Here is a 20,639-nt window from a genome sequence, read left to right as displayed (position 1 = left end):
ATCTCTATATTCCTAGAGAATAGATGCTCCCTGCTCGGGAGCCAGGAGGGAGCTGTGAGCATCCCAGAGACAAGCAGGTTTCCAGAAACTATCTCTCAGCAATGCAGAACCCACCTTCCAGCATCGAAACTGGGGGCCACATGGATTCCGACAAGGAGACAACAATCAAGGTGGGACAGCTTTGTGCCTCAAACTCTCTTGAAAATATAATTTTCTTCCCTTGGATACATCTGGCTCGAGTGAAGCAGCCTTCTTTTAATTTTGACAAAATAATGAAATCAGATCAGTGATGTTGGCGTGTTTCATGTGGACACATGACGCTGGGAGAACTTCAGAGCTACACAGCTCTCACGGCTGCCAAGAGACTGAAGCTGAACTTCAAGGCAGAGTCCTCCAGAGTGGACTAGGCAAAGTCTCCACCTTGTTGAAGCCCTTCCCGGGCCACCACTCCTTGTGGGGGAGTGGGGAGGGCGGGAGCCAGGGTCTGGGGCTTTGCCAGGCTAGTGGCAGCCTCAACATTGGCTTTGGGATGAATCTCAGGACCAGACTTCCCCACCCCTGCGTGGGAGGTGTGAGGGGCTGGAGCTGGGAGGCAGGAAGTGAGCACAGATGGGCTGCTGCCGGACAGCTGTGCGGGGAACAGAGCACATCTGTCTGGGCATGAGTGGGGCCCCTCCCCACAACCTCTGCTGATTCTACATGTTTGATCGGGTGTGGGCTGAGGGTCCCAAATGGGGAAGAAGATGGGAAAGTCTGATGATAGAGCAGGATTGAAGGGCTGCTGACGGGGTATGTTCAGATGGAAGGAGAAGAGGGATGAAGATAAAGTAGAAAATGAAAGCAAATAGATCAAATTTTATCTTTCTCAGGGTGGGCTCTGGGCTTTCAGAGGCTCTCTAAGCCCCAGGGTCTGATGTCTACCTCCGGGAAGCTGCGCTAGACCCCTGGCCACCCCACCCACAGGGTGCTCCCTTTTGGTGCTTCCAGGATCTTACATTGTAGCTATGAGAGTCCCTGGGATAACTGCTGATTTTTCTACCTTACCTACCGGACTGCGGGTGTATTAAGATCAGAGACCTTATCTCTGTGACTGAATCCTCACTCTGTAGACGTGTGTTGAGTGAATGAATGATTTTTAATGGCTTTAACCAACACAAATTTTTCTATTTAATTCCTTAATTTTTCTCTAATTGGCTTTCAATATTGCTGGAAAAGCTTACACCAAGTAGATGCCCAGGAGATCTTTGGGGTTAGAAGCTGCAGTAGATTTCTCATCAGAAATTTGCCGGCAGGCCTAGGAGTGAGTGAGCCTTTTGCTCTTTCCAGGGAGCAAAGCAGAGAGGAAAGGCTCTTCTAGAAACTGCACACCCTGACTTGGCTCCATGGCCATTTGTGTGGCCTCCTTGGGGCGGTTGGTCTCCCTCCACGTGAAGCTGTCATCTGCCTGATAGTGAGCCAGCTAAGCTGGGGGTATGGATCCCACAGACCTCTGCAGGCTCAGGAGGCAGACAGTTTCCCCACATTCGTCCCCTCCCGCACCTCTCTCTGGTTTCCACAGTATAATAAAAGGATGTGGGAGTTTGAGACCCATCTCTGCTGTGTGGCCCTGGGTGAGTCAGTTCTCCTCTTTGGGCTTCAGTGTTCTCATCTATAGAATGAGAGGGCTGAACTGAGACTCCTTCCGGCTCTTAACTACCATGAATCTGGTAGGCTAATGAGGAGGCAATCTGGCCCTTGGTGGTTATTACTGTCTCCTGAGAGCCTGGGCTGGGGCTTTCCCTTAGGCATGAGAAAGAGAGGAAGGGCCCAAGAGGCTGTCACCCCACTCCTGGATTTCGAACCCACTCCTAAGTTCACCTGCTGCTATAACGGTGACTCTTCTTGGATGATTCAGTTGAGCCCTGCCTGGAGTCCGAAGATCTGCTTGAGTGATTCTTAAATGTTTCTCAAGCTTCTGCTCCTGGCTTTCTATTGTCTAGTGGAGTGTAACAGAAATGCCAATAGGCAGGAAGGAAGAGCTGAAGTTCCCGGGGCTTTGGGCCAAAATTGTATACTCATTTCTCTCTCTCTTTTTTTTTTTTTTTTTTTTTGAGATGGAGTCATGCTCTGTCACCCAGGCTGGCGTGCAGTGGCGCGATCTCAGCTCGTTGCAACCTCTGCTTTCCGGGTTCAAGTGATTCTCCTGCCTCAGCCTCCTGAGTAGCTGGGATTAGAGGCACCCACCACCACACCCAGCTAATTTTTGTGTTTTTAGTAGAGATGGGGTTCCACCATGTTGGCCAGGCTGGTCTCGAGCTCCTGATCTCAAGTGATCCATTTGCCTTGGCCTCCCAAAGTGGTGGGATTACAGGCATGAGCCACTGTGCTGGGGCAAAATTGTATACTCTTTTCTAACATCATTTTTGTCATCATCATCACCATCCATTACTGATGTTAGACATTTATTGTTCTTTATTTTCAGCCATGTGCAGTGGGTAAGTACATCAGCAAGAAATCTGGCCTCAAGAATCCCACCCTATCCTGGGCATCTGGGGTTGAGGCTGGCTGTGCCAACCTTTACACAGGGTTTCAATCTGACCTCAAGCAGAAAACGGAGCCACCTGCTTAGAGTCCCTCTCTCTGAACACGCTCTCCCCTCTGGAGGAAAAGCATCGCAATCCCAAGCTCCTGCTGCTGCCGTACATCTGCATCTTATTCATCTTTGTAGCTCCTACAGTGCCTCCAACGGGGCCACAACTAAAGGTGCTTGCTAAATATTTATTGATAATAATCATTATAATGATGTATCATCATAGATTCAGCGGGGAAGTGGGCTACTGAGCTGCCCTGAGCTGAGATCCATATTTAACTCCTTGTCTGAGCATCTTCTGTGCTCAGGCCAGAGAGGCAGCCTTGCGAGGCCAGCGTGGGATGGTCTGGAGACAAGGTGGCAAGACTCAGGCAGGAGCTGAACAGCTGGCGCCTCCTTCTGGCCTCGCAGGGCTGGAGCAGGACTGGGGAGGGCAGGCTTGTGCGAGAACCTTTGCCCCTGGGCTCCCAGGATGTGACCCTCCCTGCCAGAGACCCTTAACCCCGGAGAGCCCCAGCTCAGGAGAGCTAACGGCGAGCCAGGGAGGCTGTTATGTAACCGACTGAACTCGTCAACACTGGTGACTAATTCCGACAGTCTCGGCCAGTTGTGGCTGATTCTCACACCCTCTGCTGGATGCATCTCTCCACTTCCTCCCTGGCCTTGGCCCCGGCCCCACCAACCTCCACCACTGTCCCATGCTCCTCTGCACGAGGACTGGGGATGCCTGGGGAAGCAAGCCTTTTCTAGATGCGTCCAGCCCCCAATCTTTGCATCCCTTCCTGTCTTAAAAAGATGCCAGGAGCAGATTGTCCATTTCTGTCTGTACAAAATCCCACTCGCCTGGGGGCCCGCTGAGGCCCTTCTTTTGCTCCTGGGTAAGGGAGAAGACAGTGGTTGCTGGCAGGCTGGGAGTTTCGGTTTGCCAAGGCTGGGACTGTTGAGTTCAGAAATCGTGGTGACCAGACTCCACCACTTACCAGGGGAAAGGGACCCAGGGAGTACCTGACCTCCCTCAGTCTCTGGACCTAGGACCCCCGGCCCTGTGGGTCACAGGTTCCCTGGGTGATGCTGGGGAAAAGGCCTGTGTTCATTGCCTCGGTTCTAATTTTTCTTTTTCAAAAGGAAGTGCTCAGAATGCCCAGCTATCCCCACTGCAGAAGGCGCTTCCTGGAAGGGCACAGGTGGAGGATGTTCGTGTTTATCTGGAGATAGTTCATGGAGAAACACAAAGAGGTGTCCTGACAAGACAACAGGTCCACAGCAGTCGTCATAATGAGCGCTCACCTATGCCAGGGATCATCTTTTCAAATCCTTAACCAAGCAACCAAACTGTGGTTGGGATTATTCTCTTTTTATAGGTGAGAAAACTGAGGCCGAAAGCGACTGGGTTGTTTACCAAAGTTGGGAAGTAGCTGAGCTGGGGTTTGTACTCACGCCGTGGTGACTCGGAAGCCCAAGCCCGTTCTGACACACTGCCTTCCCGTGACATTCCCACGACGGGTTCCCGAGGTCGTTGGAATGCTTACACATTTCAGCAACTTCGTGGCAACTGCCCAGCTCAACCCAGAAGATAATACTACCTTGTACTCCCCCTGCCGCTTCCTTCCGCCAGGCAGCCCACAGACATGACCTCATTCCCTTTCCCAGAGTCCCATAGGGGTGAAGGACGGGGTGGGGATCATTCACTCTGCTACTAGGGAAGGAAGGGAGGCTCAGAGAGGGACGCTGGCCCACCCTGGGTCATCCAGCCAGCAAGTGGGAGAGCTGCAACTGGAAATCAGGCTTCCCTGCCCTGGGGGACAGTTATTTAGCCTACTGGATGTAAGCTAGAATCACCCCTGAGATGCAGCAATTGGGGTACTCCTCTTGGGGTACTGGGACTCAGTGGCTGAAACAACTCCAAGAGAGTTGGGCCTCTGCTGAAAACAGAAATCTGAGATGCATATAAATTCAATCCGTATGAAAAGAGCAGGGTGGCCTGGGAGGAGCGGCCACCACAGTGGCTCCGCCTTCTGCCCAGCCGCCCGCAGCCCTGCCTGGGTTGCTCTTGGTCTCTCTGTGCCCAGCTTCTCTGGCCAGATGCCCTGGGGGCCAGAGCAGCCGCCATGTGATGGAAAGAACATTGGCCTTGAGGTCATGGGACCTGGGGGGGATATTCACCAGGGGCCCCTAAGTTAGTCATGTTAGCTCTCAGCTTTTCCGTTTTTCATTCAAAAAATGGGGACTCTAACTCCGTGAAAGAGACATTGTGTGTGAAATATTTCATCATAAGCCGTGAAGCCTGCAAAGAGAGAAACTCCTGGTGTTCTCTGTAGCTTGATTTCATCGCTACTAAACACTATTTTGAAAATGGTTTTGAAGCTGGTGGGTCACATAGAAGGATGGCCTGAGTGTCCTTCCATCTTCCCTCTGGTGACCCTTTCACTTCGTGTCTGTGGTACCCAGTGCCTGGTACTGAATGTTCCTGGGTGGCCCTGTGGTACGGCAAACTTTCTGGAAAGGCCCAGGTAGTAAATATTTGAGGCCTGGTGGGCCACATATGGTTTTGGTCACATGTTCTTTGTTTGTTTCTTTTCTTATAACCCTTTGAAAATACAAAAACCATTCTCAGCTCACAGGCCCTACAAAAACAGGTTGATCTGGCCTGTGGGCTATAGTTTGCAGGGGGCCGGTTTACCTGGTGGAAAGTGGGTGGTGGGAGTTTGGAAATGGACAGAAAAGCCTGCAGCCCAGTTTTGCACTTGCCTGGCTGTATGCCGTTAGACCACTCACTTGGCCTGCCCCGGATTTAGTTTAATGGTCTGCCTATGATTCTAATGATGCCTACTTCAGGGGCTATCATGAGAATAACACATACCCCATAGCAGGCTCTCAGCAGATGGGAGCTGATGTCATTGCTTCTGTCTAACAAGCATGAGAATGCAGGGTCCAGGGCTTGCCCACCCTGTCTGCGGTGTGGTGGGGTGGATATTTCCCAGGGCTTTCCCAGGGCTTGGGATATTTTGTTAGGGAGCCAATGCCTTGCCTTGCATGGGAGAGGTCCCCAGGCTGGGGTTTCATGATGGAAAGAGGAGTGAAGTCCAGGGCTTGTGTCAGGAGCTGGTCAGTGCACACTGGGGGAGCATGGAGAAGTGGAAGCCAGGGGAGGGGAGGACCGTCTGTAGGGATGGTGTGAGGGTGGGAAGAGGGTTGTGGGAAACAGCTGTTTACCTGTTTTAGGCAGCTGTGATGGGCTCTGCTGGCCTTGGGGGAGCAATCCCAGGTGGCTGGAGTGGCCACAGCAGTCTGGTGGGCTCAGAGAAAGCTGGGGGTGGATGTGAGGTGCTGGAGACCTGGGCCCCAACATGGACTTTGTTGTTGTCAGGGGTGGGAGCTGGGAGTCTTTGAGAAGAGACCCTGCATAGACGGAGGCCCAGGGCTTTGCCAAGAGGATACCCGGGGAATACCCAGTCCTCTCGAGTCCTGGCTTCTTGTCAAGTGAAACATTAGACAACGACAGCCCTTTTTTTTTTTTTTTTTTTCCTGAACAAAGGGTGGACTGGAGTAAGCTCTCCCCATAATAATGAAAGCAACCATGTCCTGAGTGCCTTCTGTGTATCGGGCACTGTGCCGGACCTTTGTGCACCTTGGTGCCCCTCCTCTCAACCAGCCTCTGCCACCATGAGGGGTGGAGGTGCCCGCTCCATCTCAGGGCTGTGGGGCTGCAGCTGGGGTGAGAACTGGCTGGGGTCAGTGGTCCTGCCTTCTCTGTGCCCCACCGCCTCCCTGGGAGCCTAGCTCTGCCACGGGTTCAAGTTGCAGTAGGATACCCAGGCCGGGGGGGTTTGCAGTCGTGATTCCTTTCTTTTTGAGAAATGCAGAGAGAAGCAACTAGTTCCTCGAGAAGACTCCATCACCACCCAGCCATGGAGACTGCTCCCTTCCGCGTACCTGTGCTGTCTCATGGCTGGTTCTGAAGGGCTCAACTGGGAACAGACTCCCAGGCTGTAGCACAGCAGTGTGAGATGGAACTCAAGGCAATGTCTCAGTGGTTTACTCATTTCTGCACCCCCTGGCATCTGTGTGTGCCCTTCCTCTACCTAGACAGCACTTCTGTCACTTCTCTCCTGGTAAACTTCTATTTGGTCCTTTAAAACACAGCTCAGATGTCACCTCCTCTGGGAAGCCTTCCAAGACTACCTAGGCACAGTTAGTACTTCCCTCTTCTACCTTCAGGCATTTTGATTGTGCTCCTATCGTTGCATTATTTTCAGGGACACACATCGGTTGAGCACTTATTACACCCTAAGCTTTGTGCTAGGCACCTCACTGCATTATCTCATTGAGTACTTACAAACCTATGAGGTGGATATTCTTACCCCCATTTTATAGACAAGGAACCTGAGGCTTAGAGCAGTTAAATCACCTGCCCAAGGTCACCTAGCTGTTGAGTGGTAAGACTGGGAAGTTGAACACAGGCAGTTTGACTCCAGAAGAACTCCCTCCTAACCACTAAATTATATTGCCTCCCTTACATGACTTAAAATTGCCCCAAACTGTAATTATACGTTTATGGATCTGGTAAACGCCTCACAAGCAGAGACCATGACTTATTTATCTTGGCTGCCCTAGAACATAACACATAGTACAATGCATACAGTAGGTGCTTGGTGGATGCTTATGGGATGAACAGTGAATGAAGAGGCTATGGGGGTTGAGGCTGCTGATGGAAGGTGGGGTGGCTGAGGCCAGGGAAAGGAAGATGGCAGGGGGGCAGTTGAGTGGACAACATGTGTATGTGGTGGGTACAGGGAAAAGGCTCCAGAGGCCTGGGAAGGTGGTTCCTACAGGGCCTGTGCCATTCCATTTTGGAATCACCAGCCTACTACTTAGTAAGCGTCTTCAATATGCTAGGAAGTGCTTCAGACATGGGCATTCTAAGTCCATAATAAAAGAAGGCTTGTTCAAACCCCAGACAACTAACTCACATAGGAAGAGTCTAGACGTCAGTCCTTGTAGGATGAACTCTGGCAAAGGTTCCCCTGAACGCAAAGTCTGGACCAGGTGATCTTGAACATGACTCTGAGCCTTGCTGGCATTCTTTGGGTCTAGGGTGTTCAAGGAGGTTTCGTGCACACCAATTCCCCTGTGCATTGTCCTCTCTTGCACCATGTGACTCTGTCATAGCAGCCTGGCTTCCCAGAGGAAGCAAGCTCTAGGGCCAGCGGGGAGGCAGGCATCAGATCTCCATCTCCTCCTGGCCCCCTCTGCCCATGGCCCACAGGAGGTGGGACCCTGCCAGGTCCCAAAGCCCGGAGCCTCCCCAGCAAGCACAGGTGGGCTGTGAGGTCATGCTTCTCAGACCTGAAAGGAGACAGCTGTCACATCTTGCAGGTGGGCCTGCCCTGGGGAGCTGTGGAGTGGTGTGTGTGTGTGTGTGTGTGTGTGTGTGTGTATGTGAACACCTCTAGCCTTATTCACAGTCCCCTCTGGGGGCCAGGGGCGCCCCTTGATGCCAACCGGAAAGCGCTTATCTTGCCCGGAAGAAGTCCAAAGCTTGTGTGGCTGCTGACATGGCGAGGGGAGGCTGGGGGGAGGCGGGGGAGGCGGAGAGAGAGAGAAGACCCCCCTGCAAGCCGTGTTCATACAAAATGCATTTCCCAACGTATCCCTCTGGCCTGTCGGAGCCCCTTCTGCTCACTGCTCTGTTTATACATGATAGACAACTAATTAACATCCAAACCTCTTGAAAGGTCTTTTCAGAGGTAATGTTCTGACAGATTATGTCAGCAAGGAGCACTGATTTGTCTAAGCATGGATCACATTGTTTCAGATTGAATGAGGTGAATATTAAACTGCTTTAAATGTACTCTTCATAAAGTACTAATTACACACTCCCAAGGGAGAACAGCCAAGGAATACTAAACAGTAGAGAAGTCAACAGAGGGTTCTTTTTATAGTATGTTGCTGGGCTCTGTGTTTTTCTGTCTCCTTCTTTCTCGCTCTCTCTCTCTTTCTCTTTTTTTTTTTTACAGTAAAATCACAGCACGCTAAAGAATACACATTTATAGCACAATGCTTCTCATCTAATTATATGGCAATCATTAGTTTTAAGCTGGATGCATTATATTTTCTTTGATATATTATGCCTAAGGCATAACTCTGCATTTATTGTTGCTACTGGCAGATTTTAGTTCCCCGTCAAAGCCCCCTTTTCCAAACCCCAACTCCTCTCTACCCCCCCACCTTTTAACAAATTATTTAACCCCATGTTAGTTTGCTTATTGTCCCAGAAAAAAAAATCACAATTTAAATTGGTTAAAAAAAATGGGGAAACAATACACCCTTCATTAATTTAAAGAAAAGAAATTGCATGTGTTCTGGGAGCTGTGCAATTTTTATTAACCAGGTGATGTCCTGAATACACAATTTCTACCTCCTACCCCAGTGAATTTCCTTTGCAACAAATTCTACCAGATCACACTGAATTCCCTCTTGGCTGAGACTCCTTGTCCCTCAGGGAAAGAGATATTTATATGTATATAAATATATATCTAGAAAAGCAACACAGGGTGGAAAACCATGTGCCAAAGAGCATTCCTTCAAAATGCCTATCCACAGATGTAGCCAGAATTCTGCTCCATCAGTTTTTCTGGGTCTTTCTGACATTAGCTTTTGCCCATGGTTGAGAAAAAGCAAGGTCAATTTTGAGGTGCCCTAGACTCTCAGATTCTCAGTCCTGAAGAAAGGAAAAGGCCAAGTTCCCTGGGGATGGATGATATTGACCCATCTGGTTTCTTCTCGGTCAGGCTTCCAATTCCCATGCCATTGCAGATAAAAGAGACTGCAAGTCTCCGAGAGGTAGAATTACTTCTCCGTAAGTGGCAAAGTGGGGCCACGTTCTCCTGCACTGTGACTTTCTCTTTCCTTCCCCACTCCAAATCAAAGAACTGTGGAGTCTTGGGGTTGAAGGCATCAGAGATTTCCTTTGCTCGTTGTGTTACAGCCAGGGAATCCTGGCTGAAAGGGGTCATGCGTGTCCCCTAATATCACAGAGCTGCCTGCGGTCAGGACTAGACTCCAGGTTCCTGACTCCTAGACCAGTGTCCACTTCAGACAGAGAAGTTCCAAGCAACTCTTCCTACACAAGAACGACCAAGGGTCAAGGAGTACAATGACAGCAGCATCTTTTCTGTGGGCTGAAAGAACTCTTTTTTTTTTTTTTTGAAATGGAGTCTTGCTCTGTCTCCCAGGCTGGAGTGCAATGGCATGATCTTGGCTCACTGCAACCTCCGCCTCCCATGTTCGAGGGATTCTCTAACCTTAGCCTCCTCAGTAGCTGGGATTACAGGCGTATGCCACCACACCCAGCTAAGTTTTGTATTTTTAGTAGAGAGGGGGTTTTGCCATGTTGGCCAGGCTGGTCTCGAACTCCTGACCTCAGGTGATCTGCCCACCTTAGCCTCCCAAAGTGCTGGGATTACAGGTGTGAGCCACTGTTCCCCGCTGGAAGAAGTCTTAAACCCCTTGGGTTGCTTCTTGAATCCCACTCCACAATGTCCCCAACCAAAGACTTGTTCATTCTTGGCCCTGGGCACTGCCCCCAACCCCTCATAGTTGTCAGATCATCACTATGTAGCTCTCATGGTTTAAAGTAAGTGTTTAAGAGCAGTGAATGCTGGCCCTAGAATGTGTAGCTGCGAAGCTTGCACTGCCACTACATGGACTTCTGACTTTGGCTAAGAGACTTAGCATTTCTTTGCCTCTGTTTCCCCCATATCTATAAAATGGGAACAAGGCAAGTGTCTGCCTCACAGGGTGTTGTGAGGATGAGACTAGGTAATATATGTGTAAGAGGTGCCCAGCCTACTAGGCTAATTGAGGTTAGCTATCATTATTGTTAGAAAGTTCACCTTCTCAACCAAGCTCTTTCTCCCCAAAACGACTACCATGAAAGCACTATCTCACCATGGTTGTAGGTCTGCCTGGCGCCCCATGGAACAAGATGAATTTTTCTCCTACCTGACTGCTTTCAACTATTTCATTCATTCATTGCACAGCTTTTGCTAGGTGGCCCCTGCATGCCAAGTGCGCAATGTCAGGTGTGGAGAGAGCCATGAGGAAGACCTGGTCCCTACTCTCAACAGCCCATACTCCAGAAGGACGTGTAATTTGTCTTCGGAGCTTCTCTTCCCCAGGGGAAACGCTCATCAGTTTCTTCACATATTCCTCACTTAACATGATGTCAAGCCTTTCCTGGCCCATGTTCCTTATGTGAAATGATCCAAAGAAATTTACCAAGGATGAAGAAAAAATGGCAGCGAATCTGGGCTTCCATTACCCAAACATACCCTATAGCACCCATTACTCAGGAGATTGGGATTCTATTGGGCTGGAGTGGTCCCAAGTATGTTGTTTTTTTAAAAAGCTCCGCACACTTGAATCTAATACACACACACACACACCCTCCATCCTGAATAAATGGAGAACGATACACTTTTCTCTCCCAATGCTGATCTCCACCTCCTCCAGGGTCTCTTTTCAAGTCCAGGTTACTCTCTGTGGAGGTGTTATTTGATATGTGAAGGTGTGAGTTGCCGACCTGTGAACGCTTCAGGTTGCACTAAGTTAGCTGGCAGTCCCACTGCCCACCCCGTATGCCAACCAAAATCCAGGGACCAGGGCTGGCTTTGTGGGCATGTGACCAGTGTAGTTGCCCAGTGCCCTGTGCTTTGAAGGCCTTTATATTTTTAATTTAATGCCCCGTGTTTGCTGCCGAGTTCCTAGTAATTTTATCTTTGAATGTGTGTTTGGTAAATGAAGTATGATGGGACTATGGAGCGTGTGGTGGGGATTTGGAGCCTCAGCTGGCTGACCCGTGGCCCTACTCTGAGGCTGCTACCGCCTTCTGCTCTCTGTGGGAGCCTGGGTGCAGGTGCAGAGTGGGGATCAGGCATACACCCCATGGCATCTTAGAGTGGGACAAACATTGGCCGCTCCTGTCCCCAAATGGCAACATTCAATGGATGCTTTGGCAGAGGCCTCTCACCCACTCCCTATCCAGGTTCCAAGCACATCTGGGCATAGAGGTTGCAATCCTTGGGGATTCCCCTGGCCATGAGGACCAGTGCAGCAGAGAGAGGAGGGGATGGACTTCCCCTGTCCCAGGCAGGGCATAACATTTCCAAATTGCCCTGGGTCCTGTAAATCACGGTTCTGCCAGAGAACGAGCCAAGCGCTCCCTCTCTCACACCTCTTCCCATCCCATCATCACTGGGTCCTCAGTTTCTTTTTCTTTCTTTTTTTTTTTTCTGAGACAGCGTCTTGATGCAATGTCCAGGCAGGAGTACAATGGTGCAATCTCGGCTCACTGCAACCTCTGCTTCCCATGTTCAAGCGATTATCCTGCCTCAGCCTCCCGAGTAGCTGAGACTACAGGTATGCGCCACCACACCCAGCTAATTTTTGTATTTTTAGTAGAAATGGAGTTTCACCACATTGGTCAGGCTGGTCTCGAACTCCTGACCTCAAGTGATCCGCCCGCCTTAGTCTCCCAAAGTGCTGGGATTACAGGTGTGAGCTGCCATGCCTAGCCCGGGTCCTCAGTTTCTTAGGAACACCTCTTCTTAGGGACGAACATTGTCCCTCATGAACCCATGCCTGGATGACTGTAACCACCTTAGAGGGATCCCCTGCTTCTGTTCTCTCATCCCTCCCATCACGGATGCTGCCAAAGCTAGCACAATAGAAAACAAATTCGACTTTCTCATTCTCCTGATAAAACCCTGTCCACAAGATTCCCCATCTACTCCAGGATAACATACTGTGTGTGTCAGTGCATGTGAGCGTGTGTATAGGTTCTAAGCACCTAAACAGATGTTCGCTCCACGCTGCGGGTGGGCTCTCTCCACACAGCCTGTGGATCACCACCATTTGTGGGCTTTACATGTCTCCATTTCTACACTCTGACACCATGAATGTATTTTATTCATTTATTAAATGCACAGCCTGACACAGTGCCTGATACAGTGTGGGTCTCTGATACAAAGTTTGGTGAATTGCCATGCAAGCATTGACCCTCAGCGTTTAAGACCAAGGGAGTAAACATGTCACAGCGCAATCTGGGCAGTGAGGATGCTATTTTCGAGGAAGAGCTCTTGCCTCACACCTGTAGACAGAGGCAGCCAGCTCCTTGGCCTAAATTGATGGACTCCCTAAACACCTCCTCTTCCTTACCAAGCCTGTGTCTCCTTCCTCACCCTCACGCCACAGTCCTGACCAGTCTTGTCACAGTGAGGCCATCAGGTGATGAAGATGTGGTATGGAGGATGTGCGCTTCAGGGTCGGGCGGACCCGGCCATTCACGCCTGTGGGACTGTGGGTGGTGAAAGCCCACTGACAGGTCACAAGCATCAGGGAAATGCCAAACAAAGTGGAAGAAGCTGGCCTTGGGTGATGACCAGTTCATAGATGGCCTCTGACCTCACAGAGCTTGCAGCGCTTTGGCGATAACATAACCCTCTGAGCACTGGCTTTCTCATTTGCAAAAGGAGACCCTTTCCTCAGACTGAAATAATGCACATAAGCTGCATGGTATGAAATTTCTGAAGGGGTATTCTTCCACAGCCCAAGAGGTGTATCAGGAAGCTGGCCCTTCAGGGACAGGAACACCTGTGCACCATATCGCTGCGATGATGCAGCCTGGTGCCTGTGACACATCCCTGCACCTGGCTGTGGAGGTAACCAAAAACAGAGGGGTGGGAGCCAGTGGAGGGCATGCCGGTATCTCAGGGGCAGCAGCACCCAGGGCGGCGGTGGGGAGAATGGAATCCAATAGGAAGATGGGTCTTTTTTTTCTCTAACGCTTGACTTCATGCCCTGTCACTTTTCTCAGCACGGCTTCTCCCTGCACTTCTTGCTTCCAAATGCTCAGTACTTCCTGTCCACCCAGGTGGGTCGCAGCACAGGCTTTGGAGGAAGCCAACTAAGCTGGGTTGGAATGATTGCCCTCTGCAAGCTAACAGCCATGTGGCCTTAGGTGAGTTATGGGACCTCCCCATGCCTCAGTTTCCTCATGGACAAAGTGGGGGATGACAATACCATTCTCCTTACCTCACCGTGGGGGTCTACAGTGTGCTGCAGAAGTGCCTGGGTGAGACCTGCTTCCAGTTCCTCTTTGAGCCATACAAAGGGGCGTTCTAGATTTCACAGATGCTCACGTCAGGTGTACTTGCATTTTCAAAGATGACCCTGGGGCTGCTTCATACAGCACAATAAATTGACTGCGGCGAAGCTCTGGGCGGAAGCAGTGGGGTAGAGGAAAGATATTTTTGGGGCAGGAAATAACCTTCCTTTACTTCCCAAATCACACCACTTAGACTAGCAGTTCTCAGCCTCAAAGCTGTGACATGCTGGTGTGGGACCAGCAGTTGTGAGATGTATCACAAGCAAATATGCTGCCAATAACAAAGTGCTGTGGTTTTCGAATAATCCCCCCCACCAAATTTTTCTTTGTAAATCAGAGGGAATTCAAAGTTATCCCTATAATGTTGTCATGTCCATTGTCATTCCTATGTGATTCCTTGAGTGGGAAAGAAGAGTAAGCAGGGACCACTGCTTTCTGCAACAACACAGGCGATTTTTACGATAGAATACCATGATTCCATTTACATGACACTCAAGAACACGCCTGATTGACAGTGATAGGACTCCAAATAATCTCACCTTGCCGGGGATATATGGATGGGGAGGAGGTGTGTGGGAGACTCCTGGGGTGTTGGAAATATTTGCTATCTTGATCTTGGCGGTGGTTACTAGGGTAAATAACCATTAAATTTTATGCTTAAGACCTATGTACTTGATGTATGTACTTGTAACTGCATAGTTTTTTCTTTTTTGAGACGAGTTTGGCTCTGTTGCTCAGGTTGGAGTGCAGTGGTGCCATCTCGGCTCACTGCAACCTCTGCCTCCCAGGTTCAAGTGATTCTCCTGCCTCAGCCTCCTGAGTATCTGGGATTACAGGTGCTGCCACTATGCCCAGCTATTTTTGTATTTTTAGTAGAGATGGGATTTCTCCAGGCCAGGCTGGTCTCAAACTCCTGACTTCAGTTGATCCGCCCACCCCGGCCTCCCAGAGTGCTGGGATTACAGGCATGAGCCACTGTGCCCAGCCTATAAATGTTTTTTGAAAAGTACCTTGGAATTCCAGGCAAACACCTACAAAGGGTTTTCCTATGGTGCCTGTTGGAAATTCCCTAAATGCTCTAGGGTCTTGGGCAAAGATAGTGGGGTGACAGCATTAATGCAGGAGTCTGGGAGCACTGGGGTCCCTAGCAGGCTGTTTCCCCTGAAGTGACTGCCCACAAACACTTCTTGTGCCCCTTTGCCCCCTGGTAGATGCCTTTTTGGGGCTGAAATCTCAGCCTTATTAGTGCCAGTGCTTGCAGAGACAGGACCCTCTTTGGATGTCTTATTTCTCCTGGCCACACAGCCCCTAGCACAGTAAGAGCACGCATGCTACTACGACGTGTTGTGAAGCATTTATTGCCTGGGGTGGTTTGGGGTGCTCACGGGAGCCCCCCAGGACAGCCTCAGTGAATGAAGCCAAGCAGACCCCCCATCTCCTGCCAATCCAAGGCCCCACGATGCTGAGGTGACAGTTCCCGGGCCTCTGGTGTGGAGCTCATTTTGTTTGCTTTGTGTGTTACTTTTCACCCAGCCCTTCGGTTGCCAAGGAAACAGTGACGCAGCCTCGGGTGGGGCCTCGGCCCAGTCAATACAGAGCCTTTTGAGGCAATGGTTCAGGGAGGCCAGCCGGGTGCTGGGGAGGGTAGCAAGGAGGTAGGGAGTGGGTCAGGGCAGGATGGGGAGGGGAGTTGGGGCGGGCTTGTTGTTGGCCCGCAGATGGTGCTATCAGGAGGCAGCGTTCCACTTGCAGCCTCCGGAGACCCACCCTTGGCTGTGTCACTGGCAGATGCAAGGCAGAAGGTTCTAGAGGCCGAAGGAACCGTCCTTTCCTATCCTGGTGTTTGTGTGGCCTGGGACAGTTGTCTCCCGGGCTCCACCAGATGTCAGGCCTCTGCAGAACTCAGTCACACCAGGAGCTGGGTAGAGTGGGTTTCTAGGGGCTGAGAGCATTTGTGGACATTTGGGGAGTGGGGGTCAGCTGGAAACTAAGGTGCAGGGGGATCCTTTTGATGTGAGAAGCAGCTCCTGTGTCCCCCAGGGATGATCTCCCTCCCTCTCCACCCTCACGTTGCCACCACCAGTGACATGGGACCCTTGGGAGCTCCCAGACAGCTTGGCCTCAGTGCCGCCTCAGCGCCCCTCAGCCTCACACTCCCTGGGCACGCCATTGAGGTTGCTCCTGGGTTCCTGCCTCCCTCAGGCCCATGCTCTTGGCGCCAACCAAGCAGCCCAAGTTTACAGGCCGGGAGGTTACCCAAGGGTCTGGCCCTCTGGGGCTTATCTCAGAGCCTCTGTTTTGAAGACTACTCCAGAGAGGCAAGGCCCCGTTATTATGCTTGGTCCTGTCTCAGCGGCTCTGGATGCAGCCTTTCGGTAAAGATATTCTGAGTTCCGTTCTTAACCCTAAGCTGCCCTGCAGCCCGGTGAGTGAGCAAAGACCCTCCCTGCTGTGTGCCTCAGTTTCCTCTCTGATACCCTTCCTTTCCTGCTGCGTGGATGCTCTCCCATGTCTTGCCTGCAGCCTAGAGAGGAATAGAACAGGGCATTTTCCCAGGCCCCGCCTCCCCGCCCGAATGCCTGTTCTCTGTCATCTCCCCATCACCCAGCCTCTTTCTCCTTTATCACCCTTCCCCAGTCACTTATCAAATTCTGTCAGCTCTTCCTTCAAAATGTCACCAGCATATGTCCCTTCCTTTTTTAAAAAAATAAATTCCATTGTTTTTCTTCGTATGAAAGAGAAATATGCTCAGTGTAGAAAATTTAGAAAATACCAATAACCAAAGAGAAAAATGAAAAGAAAGCCGCCCATCCTTCCTCCCGCCATCGCTACAGTCATTATTTTGAGACACACAAGTCAGTCCCGGCCTGTGCTCAGGAACCTGCACCTCCTCTTTGTTTTGTGACTCCCTGTTCCTGTCACTCTGCTGCCCTCAGGGTCCCCTGACTCTCTCCTCTTGTCCACCCCGCTGCCTTTGCCACTCTAACCTTCTCAAACTCTGCCTTCGAAATGCTTCGGTTTCCTACACGTCAAATCCTGGGCAGCCATCAGCTCCCGGGAAGCAGGCGCTCCTCTGGGTTGAAGCCCACAGGGTAGCAGGTCTATGGCAGGCACCTTTGTGTGGATGAGAAGGAAGGCTCCTCTTCCTTGGGGCGGAGGAAGCTCTGGGACTGGGTCAGTGGCTTGGTGGGCAGACAGCAGCTAGTTGGCAGCCCCTACCTGCTTCTGCAGCAGGAGCAGTCAACAGCTGTGGGAAGTAGCCCTGGTGAAACCTGCTCTCTGCCACACGGTTGCCAGAGCCTCCCTTATCAATCGTAGCCCCCCTTCCAAAGCACCTATCCTCCCTCACTGCCAGGCCAGCCTAGTCCCTGCTTCTCAAATGCTGTGTGTTTGATATCCCTCCGGCCTTGGCCGAAGCTTCACCCTGTCCCCTCTCTCCCTACCCTCCCACTGCGCATCCTTGGAGGCCCAGCCCAGGGGTCCAGGCAGGTCTCCTGAGTGAATCTGTGGGTGGGGTGAGGTCTGGGGTGAACGGGAGAGGGCCTCGGCTGACCAGATCTTCCTCCAAGTTATTCATTGTGACTGTGTGATTTTTCAATGTCATCTCATTCAGCTCTTGAAGACACCCTGCCCAGGCTGAGGGAAGTTGTTCCATTTGTCCTCTGAAGATTTCTATGCCTCCATCCCATCTCTCCTTGATCAGCCCTGCTCCTCACACAGAGAAGCATGATCTTCACATTGGCAGTTCGGGCTGTGTGGTTTAACGGAAAGCACATGTATCCACGCATCCGCTCAACATGTATTTATTGAGTGCCTTCACAGGTTTTGCAGGAAAAAATATCTGGGCTTAGCTTCTGATTCTACCACTTTCTTGAGCAAATCACCTAAATTTTCCAAGCCTCATTTGCCCACCCATAAAATAGGATTAAAGTTACTTCTCAACTCACTCACTCGTGAGAAGGCATTGAAATCAGATATGTGAAAGCATTTTGTAAACTGTGAAGCTTGGGGAAACGCCATGAGCATCCCATCACCTTTGTTCAGGGTGTGCTAGTCACACTGAATAGTGTAAGCTAACCCCCACAGTACTGAACACATACCAGGCATTTGATAAATACTTGCAGATTAGTTAATAAAATGCATTGATAGTACCATATCTACCTTCTTTAGTAGAGAATTTGTTGGCTGGGTGCAGTGGCTCACACCACTGAGCACTTTGGGAGGCCGAGGCGGGTGGATCATTTGAAGTCAGGAGTTCGAGACCAGCCTGGCCAACATGGTGAAGCCCTGTTTCTACTAAAAATATAAAAATTAGTCCGGCATGGTGGTGCATGCCTGTAGTCCCAGCTACTCGGGAGGCAGAGGCAGGAGAATCACTCGAACCTGGGAGGTAGAGGTTGCAGTGAGCTGAGATTGTGCCATTGCACAACAGCCTGGTTGACAGAATGAGATTCCATCTCAAAAAAGAAAAAAAAAAAAAGAAAATTTGTATAGATGATAACAAAACCATATGTGATGAAATAATAATAATATTGACAATGCTAAGTAATCACTGGATGGAACTCTGAGTCTATGCTTGGCACCATTCAGGCAGAAGGTGAGACTTGACTCCAGAGGCGGGACTCAGACACTGGACCAAATTGAGGACTAGCTAAAACAGGGATGGGGTGGAAGCCGCTTTCCATGAGACACGCCCAGCAGCGTGCCATGTCAGTTTACCATTGCCATGGCAACACCTGGGCGTTACCGCCCCTTTCCATGGCAATGGCCCAGCCACCCAAAAGCTACCACACTTTCCCTAGAAACTTCTGCAGGAACTGCCCCTTAATCTATGTGTAATTAGAATAGGTATAAATATGACTGCAAAAACTGCCCTGAGCTGCTACGATCAGCACAGTGCCTATGGGGTAGCCGTGCTCTGCAGGAGCAGTCACGGAGCTGTAATGCTGCCAGAGTTGTGACACTGCCACTTCAATAAAGCTGTTTTCTTCTGCCCTACCACTGGTTCGCCCTTGAAGTCTTTCCAGGGTGAAGCCAAGAACCCTCACAGGCTAAGCCCCACATTAGGGTTCACCTGCCCTGCATTACTGTGATAAGAGCCTTTGTAATCATTGTCTAATTTAACTCTTCACAATAAATCTACAAAGAAGGTACTGTTGTTACCCCTATGACATAGATGAGAAAACTGAGGCTTAGTGCAATTAAGTAACTTCTCCAGGGTTGTCTAGCTGGTGAGAGGTCTGGGCAGGAGAGGGAGCAGGGAAATAATTGGACACAGTGCGTCAAGGCTTTGGGCTGAGGTAATTCTACATACACAAAGGCATCTAGAAGAGTCCCAGGCAAACTGTAAGCACTCAGTAACTCATACTAATTATTCCTGGGTTCCAAGCCCATTACATACCTTATTTTATTTAATTAAATCCTCACAACAACCTTGACAGGCAGGGCAGGTATTCTCTCTCTCTCTCTCTTTTTTTTTTTTTTTTTTTTTTTTTTTAGACAGGGTCTTGCTCTGTCATCCATGCTGGAGTGCAGTGGTGTGATTGTAGCTCATTGCAGCCTCCAACTCCTGGCCTCAATTGATCCTCCTGTCTTGGCCTCTCAAAGTAGGTATTCTTATGTCCATTTTCCAAATGAGGAAACCAGCTATCAGAGAGATTCAGTGCCTCTGCACAGGCCATAGAGCTATGAACTGAGAGGCTGGTCTGGGACTCAGGCCCTACTGTCACCTCTACCTGAAGGTAAGCTATCTGAGGCCCACAGACCTTTTCTTAGACAAATAGGAAAGATTCTGCTTCCCGTGACATTGCTGGCCTTACTTCTGTGAGCCTCTTAGCTGGAAGGTCCTGTGAAGGCCTTCAAGGCAGCCTCCACCAGAACCCACCTGCCTCTGAAATACCTGCACAGTCTTGGCTGCTGTGAGCTGGGCTCTCAGAGCTAACAGGGGCCCTCTCTTTAAACTTCAAAGGAACAAAGACTTAGAAACCCATCTTGGCCTTCCCCACCCCCTACCCCTCTTTCCCCCCACCCAAAGAAAAATGAAAGAATCTGATAATTACTTCTATCTACCACCCAACTGTACTAATTACCAACCTATTTCTTCACAGTATGACAGACACCAGCTCTGGAAAACACATAGAGATAAATTAGCACTAATTGGTTTTCCTCTGGCTGTTTGAATTAGTATTTAAAGCTCCAATTACAAAGCAGAATAATTGCTATTAATGTCCTATCGCAGCACAAAAGGCAGTTCGCTCAAGCACCAGCCCAGGTGTATTATTACTCTGATTACAGCATATTTAACCTGGCTCGTTAAGAGGGAGACACAGGGGACAGTTTCAATATGGCGGACAGGCCACTTCCTGCAGGGCACAAAGCTGGAGGAGACCCGTGACCCCAGGGAAGAAAGGCGGGGAGGGAGGCAGGGAGATGAGGGGATGAGGAAGCTGGGCCTGGAAGCCTGTGGGATTTCTCAGCAGGCTCCTGGGGTGTCTTCCTGCGGCTCTGTCTCCTGGGGGCCTTTTCCTGGGCTGGCCTACCCCTCTCCCTACAGAACAGCTGCCTGCTCATACCCCAAGCCAGCAAAGTCATCTGCAGGCCTTCCTGGCCCCTGAGAGGGTGCTCAGGAGGGAGGCTGCTGCCAGAAGGACCTGTGGGATATTCCCAATGTTGGCATCAGGCTTGTCACTATGGAGCGGGTGGGGGCTCCGCCCTCCAGCCACACCTCTGTTCCCTCAGGGGCCTCAGTGGGGGGCTTTAGGATGCAGGGTTGCTCGCTGTTCTCACTGTGGGGGTCCTCGCTTTACCTCCTCCACCCTTTTCCATCTCGTTCCTCTGCCAGGGACCTTCCCTTTTCTGACCAGAGGACGATAGGAGAGCTGGGGAGAAGGTGAACTCCGTGCA

General features: G+C 50.5%; 3 protein-coding genes across 5 annotated transcripts in view; 1 reads left to right on the top strand and 2 right to left on the bottom strand.

Annotated features, from left to right (window-relative positions):
• The window catches only part of BIN3 (bridging integrator 3), a 135,710-nt gene extending 132,083 nt beyond the window's left edge, over positions 1–3,627 (bottom strand). The window contains exon 1 of the mRNA XM_050801454.1: positions 3,605–3,627. The gene's annotated coding sequence lies outside the window, so the exon portion shown is untranslated. The remainder of the gene's footprint in view (positions 1–3,604) is intronic.
• LOC126961287 (60S ribosomal protein L34-like) overlaps positions 1–20,639 on the top strand; it is a 563,491-nt gene that overhangs the window by 49,868 nt on the left and 492,984 nt on the right. The window lies entirely within an intron of this gene.
• The window catches only part of PEBP4 (phosphatidylethanolamine binding protein 4), a 478,151-nt gene that overhangs the window by 38,780 nt on the left and 418,732 nt on the right, over positions 1–20,639 (bottom strand). The gene's annotated exons all lie outside the window — the stretch shown is intronic.

Source organism: Macaca thibetana, chromosome 8, assembly GCF_024542745.1.
Source record: "Macaca thibetana thibetana isolate TM-01 chromosome 8, ASM2454274v1, whole genome shotgun sequence".
Taxonomy (NCBI): Eukaryota; Metazoa; Chordata; class Mammalia; order Primates; family Cercopithecidae; genus Macaca; species Macaca thibetana.
The sequence above is the reverse complement of the archived record's forward strand: the minus strand, read 5'-3'. Positions and strand labels throughout refer to the sequence as shown.